Source organism: Gossypium hirsutum, chromosome A12, assembly GCF_007990345.1.
Source record: "Gossypium hirsutum isolate 1008001.06 chromosome A12, Gossypium_hirsutum_v2.1, whole genome shotgun sequence".
Classification (NCBI taxonomy): domain Eukaryota; kingdom Viridiplantae; phylum Streptophyta; class Magnoliopsida; order Malvales; family Malvaceae; genus Gossypium; species Gossypium hirsutum.
In genome coordinates this window covers 94464444-94475153 of record NC_053435.1, presented here as the reverse complement: position 1 = coordinate 94475153, position 10710 = coordinate 94464444, and positions in this window count along the sequence as shown.

Here is a 10710-nt window from a genome sequence, read left to right as displayed (position 1 = left end):
GTTCTACTTTTAACATCCAACAAAGGTTGTTTATTAATAAAATATATTTTTAAATTATTAAAAAAAAACAGAATTAATTAAGTGTTGCTGTAAAATCTAAAAAACCTAAGAGGTGGCTTCTGTTCGTAGGGATATGTTTTCAGCTTATCATGGGATCATGTGGCCAAGAAATAGAGAGATGGAGAGAGAGTCAATTCTCTGAATGGTTTTCTTTTTTTTTGCTGGTTTTTTTTTCCCCTTTTTCTTTTGATTTAAGTGGTTCTAAATATAACTACGTTGTCATGTTGAAAAGGAGAGTTAATTATTTTCTCAACAATATTATTCAGTATTGTCGAATAAAAACACAACAAATATGTGTAAAAATCCCATAATAAATATCGTATATATAAAGTTGGAAATTAGGAAATATCAATTTTTATTCATTGTTTGCCTCTACCTGTATTTTTTATAAATCAACAAATGTCCCTACATTAGATATGTCCGAGGGTTAATTATTCAAGCCCGATTGTTTTTTTAATTTAATTATCTAATTATTTACTTTAAAAATTGAACTACAACTTCAAGGAAAAAAGGAATAAAATAATAAATTTAAAAATTTCGCCTTTACTTTCACAAATTTTTTCATCAAAAATAAATATAAAATCATATTTTCTTATTTTCCAAACCAATTTCTTTTTTCATTATAAAGGCCACCAATTACCTTTTTAGAAGAGTCTTTAGAAAATGGGCATTTGAGTAAATTACAAATCGGAAGCATATATTGAAAAGGAGAATAGAATAACTTTGTGCATTCCATAAATAAATAAATAAAAATGGCAAATCTGAGGTGATGTTAGTTTTAGGTTTGGTTTGGTTTCAGGAAAAAAAATTAATAAAAAAATAAAAATTGTAAAAACTAGAAAATAATGAAAATTCATTTTTAACTTTGACCAAAAATATTTTATAAAATAAAAAATTTTAACTTTAAATAAATTAAATCCGATTCAAATTCATATAAAAAAAATCTGACAATTTTAATGTATCAAATTTCTAATGTTTTTATTAGAGGAAAATAAAGACAAAATATGTTTTCATTACTAAAAAAATTTCATTTATAAAACGTGTTTTTTAAATTTTTTGAAATATAAAATTATTTTTAAAATAAAATAGAAAAATATTTTTAAAAACCAAACCAACTCAGTTTCTCATTTTCAAGTTTTACTTTGTGTCTACTTATATTTTTCTGAACTTTGATTGGTGATTATATTTGATAAATCATTGAAATTTTTAATTTTATTTAATATATTTTTTTAACAAAAAGGTTGAATATGTTAAGTAAATAGATACTAGATAGTTATTTATCACTAAAAATATTACATTTATTTTATTTTTTAAAATCTGATTTTTGAAATAAATTATTTCTTCATTTTATTAAAAATTAAAATATTCAATTCTTACCTTTAACTTTTATCTAAATCTATTTAAAATTAAAATATATATATATCATATTAATAAGATTAAAATTATGAAATAATAAATTTTCAAATATCAAATTTACTATTATCAAATAAATTAATTATATCTCGTGTTTAACTTTTACTAATATGACAAACAATTTTATAATATAAATTTATAACTTATAAAATTTAATACTAAAAATTTAATATTTATTTTTTCAATTTATCAAACACACCTTAAAATTTATTTTTAAGATGCAAATTAAAAATTAAAGATTTTTTTTTGGATATAATAAAAAAATAGAAAGGTAAAATTCAAGAGCTTTTATATTATTTACATTAAAATAAATATGAATATTTCGTAGAAGTAAAAAAATGGGATTAAGGAAGGTTCACTCTTTTATTGGATAAGTCTTTGATTAAAAGTCTAAAATCAATGTTAAAGGGGGTTGAAAATTTTGTCAAATATTTTAACCTACTTTTTTTTTCTTTTTCTCTTTGATTTGGAGGCCAATATGAGGTAATTTACTTGGAAGTGTACCTTGAGATGTTTGAAAATGAAAATAGGAATTGTCAACATAAATAGTGCAATTGTAGGCATCATTAATCGATTAAAATTCGATTTTTAAAAAAAAGTTAAATTGTTAAATTCTAATGATTTTAAAAATAAAAATTAAATTGACAAAAATCTAAGCATCAAGGGCTTATTTTGTCATACCTATTAAAAATTAAAAATTCTTTTTTTTCAAGTAAAATAGTAAATTCCTTTACTTTTGCCTAAAAAAGAATTTTTTTTAATTTTATTTATTAGGGATAAATACCAAATTTATACTTTAATGTGCAATTGTACGCATGAACTTTGATTTTGTCATGAAATTTGATCCAATTCTTGTAAATTATTATCACAATTATTGATATAAACATCATTTTATATATTGTAGTGGAGTAAGAAAAAAATTTTGGGGACGGAATTAAATTGTATATTTTTACGATAATAGAAATACAATTTTACCATTTTAATAGATTATATCTTTATAATTTTAAAGGATTAAATCAAATTTTTTTTATTTTGGGGGCCTAAAGTGCAAATTTACCATTACTATTTTAAAATTTTATAAATTATAAAGGGCTTAAATAATAAAAAAATCATTTTAGGGGGGACCGGGGCCCCTACCTGCCCCTTGGCTCTTCCACTGCATATAATCATATTTATTCAATATAAAAATAAATTGATATATTTATTTTTTAAAATATGTATAGTTAAATTAAAATTAAAATTTCAAATATACATTTAACTCACTGTTAGAGTTTCACGTGTATAATTACACCAAATAAAATTTTATGTATACAATTATTCATTAAATCAAAATTTATATATAATTTTAAGAATTATTCCGTATAAAACTAAAATAAACCCCGATTGTGGAATGAAATTAAGAATGCAAAAACATTTCCATGTAAGGAGAAGCTTAAATCTATTTTTGTTGAGTCATAATCAAACATGAATGAGTAGTTAATGAAATCCTCCAAACTTTTAATGAAGAAAAAAAAGTTTGGTAAGATCGTATTCTTAGGAATAAAAATATGATTTTTATTCTTAAATGTTTGATAAGATAGGCAGTAATTTTATGAAAGTATGAATTAGGCAATAAGTAATTAAAACTTGCATACATTTTATTTCTTTTTCTCTCTTCCCAATCTATTACTTGGTTGGTTGCCAAGGAGAGATAGAATGTGGCCCATCTCCTTGTCACCCTTTTAATAACTCACTACTCCTATGTGAATATATATATATTATTTTAATTGAAAATAAAAATAATGGGAAATAGAATAAAATAAAAACACAATAAAAAGTAAAATGGAAGTAAAAATAGGATTTTATGAGATTTCAAAATTGAATTTATATTATGAGCTTTGGTTATGCAGTAAAATTAAGATTTTATCAATGTAAATAGTATAGGTTCAAATTTTCTAATATATAAAAAATTTAAAATATTAAAATACCATCGAATGGTATAACTTATTTTACACATAAAAGGATATTTTTGTAATTCTCTTAATCTAATTGGTGCCCAGTTGACTTATAATACCGACTCAATTAAGGAATTAAATAATATAGATATACAATATGTTGCCTTAGTTTTTGGATCAAAGTACTAATGGAAGACCTTGTATTAGGAGTCAAATTGCTTTTCTACCTTCAACAAAAAAAAGTAGGCAAATTTATTCATGTACAATAAATCAAAAGGCAAATTGGTTCTTCTATTAAATATTTCATCCATTTATAATATTAAAATTTTGTTTACGTACGTCATCATAATGTATATGTGGCATACCATGTATTATTGTCTGATTATTTCGTCAATCTTGCCAAATTTTAACAATACAAATAGATAAAAAAAATTAATAGGAAGAACCAATATGAACAAATATTCTCTTTAAATTACGTATAGAGATTAATTTATTTAATTTTTAATAAAAAAACTTAAATATAATCTAATTCTTAATACTATACATATTTTACCTCCTTGTGTAGTTTGTAGACTCCATCATATTGCGTATGTAATAATAATTGGATACATAAATCGTATAAACATATACTGGGTTCCCGATCAATATATGTTTATTATGGAGGACATAAAAATTGACACGTTAAAGTATGGTTATTTTCATGATTTGTACAGATGAAATTAATTAATAAGTACAGTTGTGGCCAAATCTTTAATCTCAGCAGTGGTTAGATGTTGATGGGTCCCACCAAAGGGTTGTATGTATGTATGTATGTATGTATGGTGAAACTCATATCTCCAACCAAAGTGTGATTGACTTAAAATTGTGCCCTTCTTTGACTTAAAAGTTTGATTTGAAAATTAAAAAAAAAAAAACACTAATGAATTAAATTTAAGAAATCTCTAACTGTGTGTTTTGCATGAAGAATTTTAAATTTCTTCACTTTTTTTAAATATTAATATTTGAGAATCTATTAATTTAAAATATTAACATTTGTAATAATAAAATTTAAAAAAGTTATTAGGATTTTACAAATTAAATAATAATTATATTTAAAATAAATAGTATAAGAAATTATCCAATATAGGTATCTGCAAAAATTTATAAATAGTCTTAATAAAGTAAAATTAAAAATATATATTATAATTAAATAAAAGTAATTTTTAAAGTTTAAGTTATTCATTTTATAGTAGAACCATATGTATTAAATTAAATAAAATTATGAAAATTTTTGAAAAAACACCTATTTAGATGAAATTTGAAAAAAAAATTGAGCTATTAAAATTTCTTCTTTAAATGACTCACAAATTTTAAAATTCTCCAATGTATTTATCCAAACAAAAAAAAATCATTTTATAAGTTTGAAAAACGAACAAAATCCCTTCCTACAAATTCCTCATCCAAATTCACCTTAAAAATAGTAATTAAACCATCTTTAATTAATACCTAAAATATTAAAGAGCATCGAGAGGGATAACAAATCCTAAGGAATTAGTTAAAAACTTCTTTCAGTTATAAGAACATGAGTTAGAGTATACTGAAATAAATTATCTTCTTATTTAATTAAGTGGGTGGGAAGGGATTATGACTAGTTTTAGATATTGTATCAAAATACAAACAATTATGATGCTACACTCATATAAAAAGAACTAAATAAAAAAATTTGATATGAAGATTAAATGATAAAATAATAAAACAAATCTTTTAAATTTATTGTCACAAGTTCATATTTTATCATAATTAAGTTTTTATTAATTTTAAATAATAATTTAAAAATAAAAAATACCCTCATAACAATCTAGTGTACTTTATACATAAAAAATATATTTTTGTAAATCTCGAATATTTTTGATACCACATGTTTTAAATCCAGATTATTTATAAAATATAAAAATTAAAATTTTAAATAACCACCGCCTAGAACCTATTTTTTTATACAAGCAGCTACCGTCAATACGATAAGAGCAACTTGGGAAAAACTCATTGGATGATGGGAATGAAGAAAAAAAAAAAGCAGCTTTGGAGCATCTAAAACTATCATTGGTCTCTGTCAAAAAGAAATCACCATCATTGATCATTTGAGTTTTTTTTTTTTATAGAATGAAATTGGTTCCGGTCAAAAAATATTTTAATATTTAAAATACTATTAAATAATAAATTTTTTTATATTTAAATAAAAATAAATAATAACTTATTAAATGTGGAATGGGGTTGAATGAAGACATATTCAAATACAAACTACAATTATTATTTAAATTGTAAAGGTTAGATAGACATTTTATTTTTCTTTCTCTCTTTTTGACAAACAAAGCTAGACATTTTGGGTCAATGATGAAAAACAAAGGAGGTAATAAACAGGAAATTAGGGCTACAAAATTACCTCATCATCTACACAGGGGTTGAGATTTTAATGATTACATTATTTCATTTATCAAATCTACATTACATACAAGTAAGATAAATCTATAAGAATGGGGTTTGATGACTGGAAACACACATTTTTTCTAGAAAAAGAGAGAAAAAAAAACGAAGGTAAAAGCAAAGCATATATTTTTTGATAAAAGAAAGATCACGAGTTCATAAATTTTGACTTTACACGTTCATGAGATGAAAACAACAAGAGGTGTTAATATATATATAATACCTAATTTCAAAAGAATAAAGATGAAAAGATAGGAGAATTCATTGGAGGAGCATCCAATTATACTATTGATTCCCTTTTATAAAGTATAAAATCAGATATGAGTTGGGGCGCTTATAGATATATATATATTGTATCGATGTAAAATAAAAAGTATTCCTTTTTTACTTTTAAGCTGTAATGTTATACACATATTTTTGTATATGAATTATTACTTAAGATTAATTTAATTGATAATATTTAATCACTCTTATAAATTTATTTTAACAAAAAGAATGGAAATTTTTTTATTATTTTCAATGTCTTGTTTTTTACAAGAATTTTTTTTCTCATACATGTGTAATAAATAAGTTTTTTTCTCATATTATTATATTATTAACCATTTTTTCAATAGAGGAATTAAAATACAATTTAAGATATAGTATAGGAGGTTTTATGGTAATTTTACAGGCTATATCATCATATGGCATCGCATATAATTGAAGGAAAATAAACGCATTAAGTTGATAAATTTTAACAAAAATTACAAACAACGATAATAATTAAACTTTTAAAGTATAAAGATTAAATTTTAAATTTTATAAAAGTTTAGGGATTGAAAAAAAATTTAACATTAAAAAAATCCTGAAAGTAAAGAAAAATAAAATGAAATCTGATATTTAAATATTCAATCTTCTAATCAAATTGATTATGATGATGATGATGTTGCATATTAGAATTAAAATAATAAAACAAATGAAAGCTGATTGGATAAAACATATTTAATTGTTTACGAGGAAAAGAGGCAGATGATGAGTAATGGGTGAAATGACGACAGGAGTGGACCGAGGGACATTGATGTAATTAGAAACACCGGCCAAACCTTATTTGTAAATACTCCTAGGGATCCATGATTGGCCGTACACTTCAATCTTTTGGGGCTTGCAGCGTCACCACACCAACTCTCAAATGTTAAATTCCTATGCCGATCAACAACGTCCACAGTCCACGAATCTTGGCTTTTTAACCATCTCAAAGAGGATAATTAACGTCCTTCCCCTCATTTTTTTTCTTTTACGAACGGAACTAACCTTTTCTAATATTTTACATCATGAACTCGCCCTCTATTATTAAGTAGAGGTATTTATGAGTCAGGCATAAATATAATATTAACATATTTTATATTTACTTAAATTAGTTTGAAATGTGAATTTATAATTTTTCTTAAATTTATTTATATTTATAAAAGATTAACTTAAACTCATTTTAAATTCGTTCATATTATTTTTAATTTTTTTATTTGGTATTTAATTCACATTTACTTTTATCATTTAAATTCCATCTTAATTAGTATTGTTAGAACCGAGTTAAACTATTTAATTAAATCAAGAAGCAATAGCTTGACTAATTTAATAAAAAATAACTAAATATAGAGTAAACCGTTACAAATGGATTAAAATTGGAAAATATCTAATTAGTTATATATAATTGTTAGGAGTAAACTTTTAATCTTATCATATATGATTATCATATATATATATAAATCTGATTAGTTAATATCTTTTTCCATTTATTAATAATGTAATACTTGATTTCAATTCATAATTATTTGTTCCAATTACAATAGGCATAATGTTAAATTTTGACTTCAACGTTTATATTTTTTATCAATTTGTCTCTTATTTCTTTTTTGAGTTAAATTTGACCCTCAATCTTAAAAAAAATTAAATTGTTATTTTTTAAATAGAAATACTGGTTAAAATGTTAATTTTTTAACATGGTAGTTCAAATGAGAATCCACATGTACTCCATGCTCTTTTTTTTTTTGAATTTTTATGAAAATTTTATAAACTTTTTGAATTTAAAATATTTTTATTTTTTATGTTTTTAAATTTATTAATTAACATGACATATAAGACAAACAATATCATATTAGTATGAAAGGATACGTGAACTATCATACGAATTATTACACCAACATTGTTAAAAAAAATTAATATTTTAGTTAAAAAATAGTTTAACTCTTTTTTAAAAGATGGAGGACGAGATTTAATTAAAAAAGAATAAAAGACGAATTGACAAAAGATATAAACCTTGAGATCATTACAATATAATAAATTACTTTGTTAAAATGGTGATTGGGATGAAGTTGAAAATTTCAATAAAAGTTGCACTCCAACATGGTTAAAAAAAGTAGCTTTAATAAATAGGGTGAAGCGGAAGAGTGAGGGTTGAGAAGGGCAAGGGTAATGAATGTATTCATCCGCCAATTTCAAGGAAATGAGCCACATCATTAACCCCAACATTTTATCATGCTTGCTTTTCCCCGGCTTTTCCGAGAAAGTAATCCTCCCCTCACCCCACCCCCAAACCCCCCCCCCCCCCAAAAAAAAAGAATTATGTCATCCCCTAAATTTACCACCTTTGTCTTCTCTATTCTAACATTTTTCTCCCTCTCTTTACTACATCCTTTTTCTCAACATTCAATTTTCTTTTACTATCCATCAAGCTTCGGTTTAATTAATTTTGAAAATTTTGAGATTTATAACAATTAAATATTTCATTATCATTTAAGTTAATTATTTTGTTTTTTCTTTTTTTAATAATGTTATTTTTGAAGTTTGAATCTATATTTTTTTTTGAGAATGCAATAAATCTTATTATTGTGTCAAACACTTGTCATATAGTGGTTTACTATAATTAATTTTGATTTTTATTATTTAGATGCATTATTTGTAATTGTGGTTCAAGTATTTCTATTGTCATAAAATAATCCCAATATTATATTTATCTCTGTTTTAATTATTGATGTTAATTTGTTTGCTTTATTTCCTATCAACAGGTTATACAAATAGTGCATTTAACAGCAGCATTATTGTTAGAATTTTTAGGGATAAATTCTAAATTTGTATATAAGTTTGATTCATTATATGAAAGAATGACAGATATTGGAATTCAAGCTTCAAAAATTTCAAACAATGTTTTAAAATGATTATATAAATTAAATGGATACGTAAGGGGATTTTACAGCCCAACTTTTTTCTAGTTTGCTCAGCTAATGGGCAAAACCCAATTCACAATGTTTCCTTGCCATGCCTTTTGTTACTGGATATTTCAATGCTGACAGCCTCGTTGTTGGTATTCCGTTTTCAACTGTTATAATAAGCATTAATAATTGCAGTAGAACGATTGTAAAGTAATAAATAAAGGAAAATAAAAATATATAAATTGTACGTGAAAATCATTTCGGAAAAAAATTACAAATAGGGGAGAAAAAATTCACTAATGTTAAAAAATGAATGATACTAAAGGAGTTTCGACTATATCAAGAGTTGAAAACTTTGTTCTAATCAAAGTCAAATAATAGAAGTATAGTTATATACGAACTCAACTTATGCGGTATGTCAGTCCAGTTATTTTCTTTAACAAGTGACGGGATTCGAGTTACACGATCTCTAACATCATTAATTGTGAGGCTAACATCCTTACTTTCAATAACTTCCTGAAGGATTCAGAACCTGGAGGTTGTCACTCTTACCTTTAAGCGCATAGGCCTTAATTCCAGCAGTTCCCCATGAACTAGCTGCTTGGATTAGGATCCATCATAAATGTTGAATGCATGATGAGATCCTAAAAAGTATCAAGACAGTCCCTTTTCAAGAGCCTTTGTGAGATAAGAGGGACTCCGAGGTAAATATTATAGAAGTATTTGTTTTGATAATCAAAGTTTATTTTATAATGATTGGATAAAAGAAATTAGCTGCTGGATTTAAAAGAATGCTTCTTATTTATATTATTAAAACATTCATAATTTATACTATAAAGACATTAATTATTACTAAATATTTATAAATTTTAGGTTAGAATGTATTTCAGGTTTCTATACTCTTCTGCTATTTAAAATTTAGTCTATTTACTTTTATTTTTAAGAATTTAATTCCTAAACTTTTCAGATTTAAAAATGAAAGTCCAATCGTTAACATTACTAAAATTCTTTTGTTAAATTCAGATTCATTACAACATTATTTTTTTTATTGTATGGCTACCAAAGCGAGCATTTGTTTATTTCAAAATGTCAAACTAGTAGATTTAATAAAAGAAATTTAATGAGGTAAACTATTGGACTAGATTTTTTAAATTTAAAAAGTAGAGGGATTAACTTCCTAAAAATAAAAATAGAGGGATTAAATTCTAAATCTACGAAAAGTATAGGGACTTGTAGCATATTTCAACCTAAAATTTAATATATATTTATTATTTAAACTTTAATATAAAAAATTTAAAATTAAGTATGGTTTTCTACCCACCTTTGCATTGGGTTAATTATTTTTTGGACAAAATTAAAAAGTGAAAATTCAAAGGTCATAATGTGCTCCAAGTCCTTATACTCTTTGTTCATTTGGGACTTAAAAATCATAATTTTATTTTCATGAATTTCATCCCTTTTCATTTTCGGATCAAATTATTAACATTGTTAATTTTTGGTTAAATTCTCTAGCATGAGATATTGGATTTTTTTTTTAAAAAATACTCACTTGATAGCCATGTAACAAAAAAAAAAAACATTGAAATGAACTTGAATTTAATAGAAAATTTTAACAATATTAAGAATTCTTAAAAATTCACTCAATATTTTAATCATAA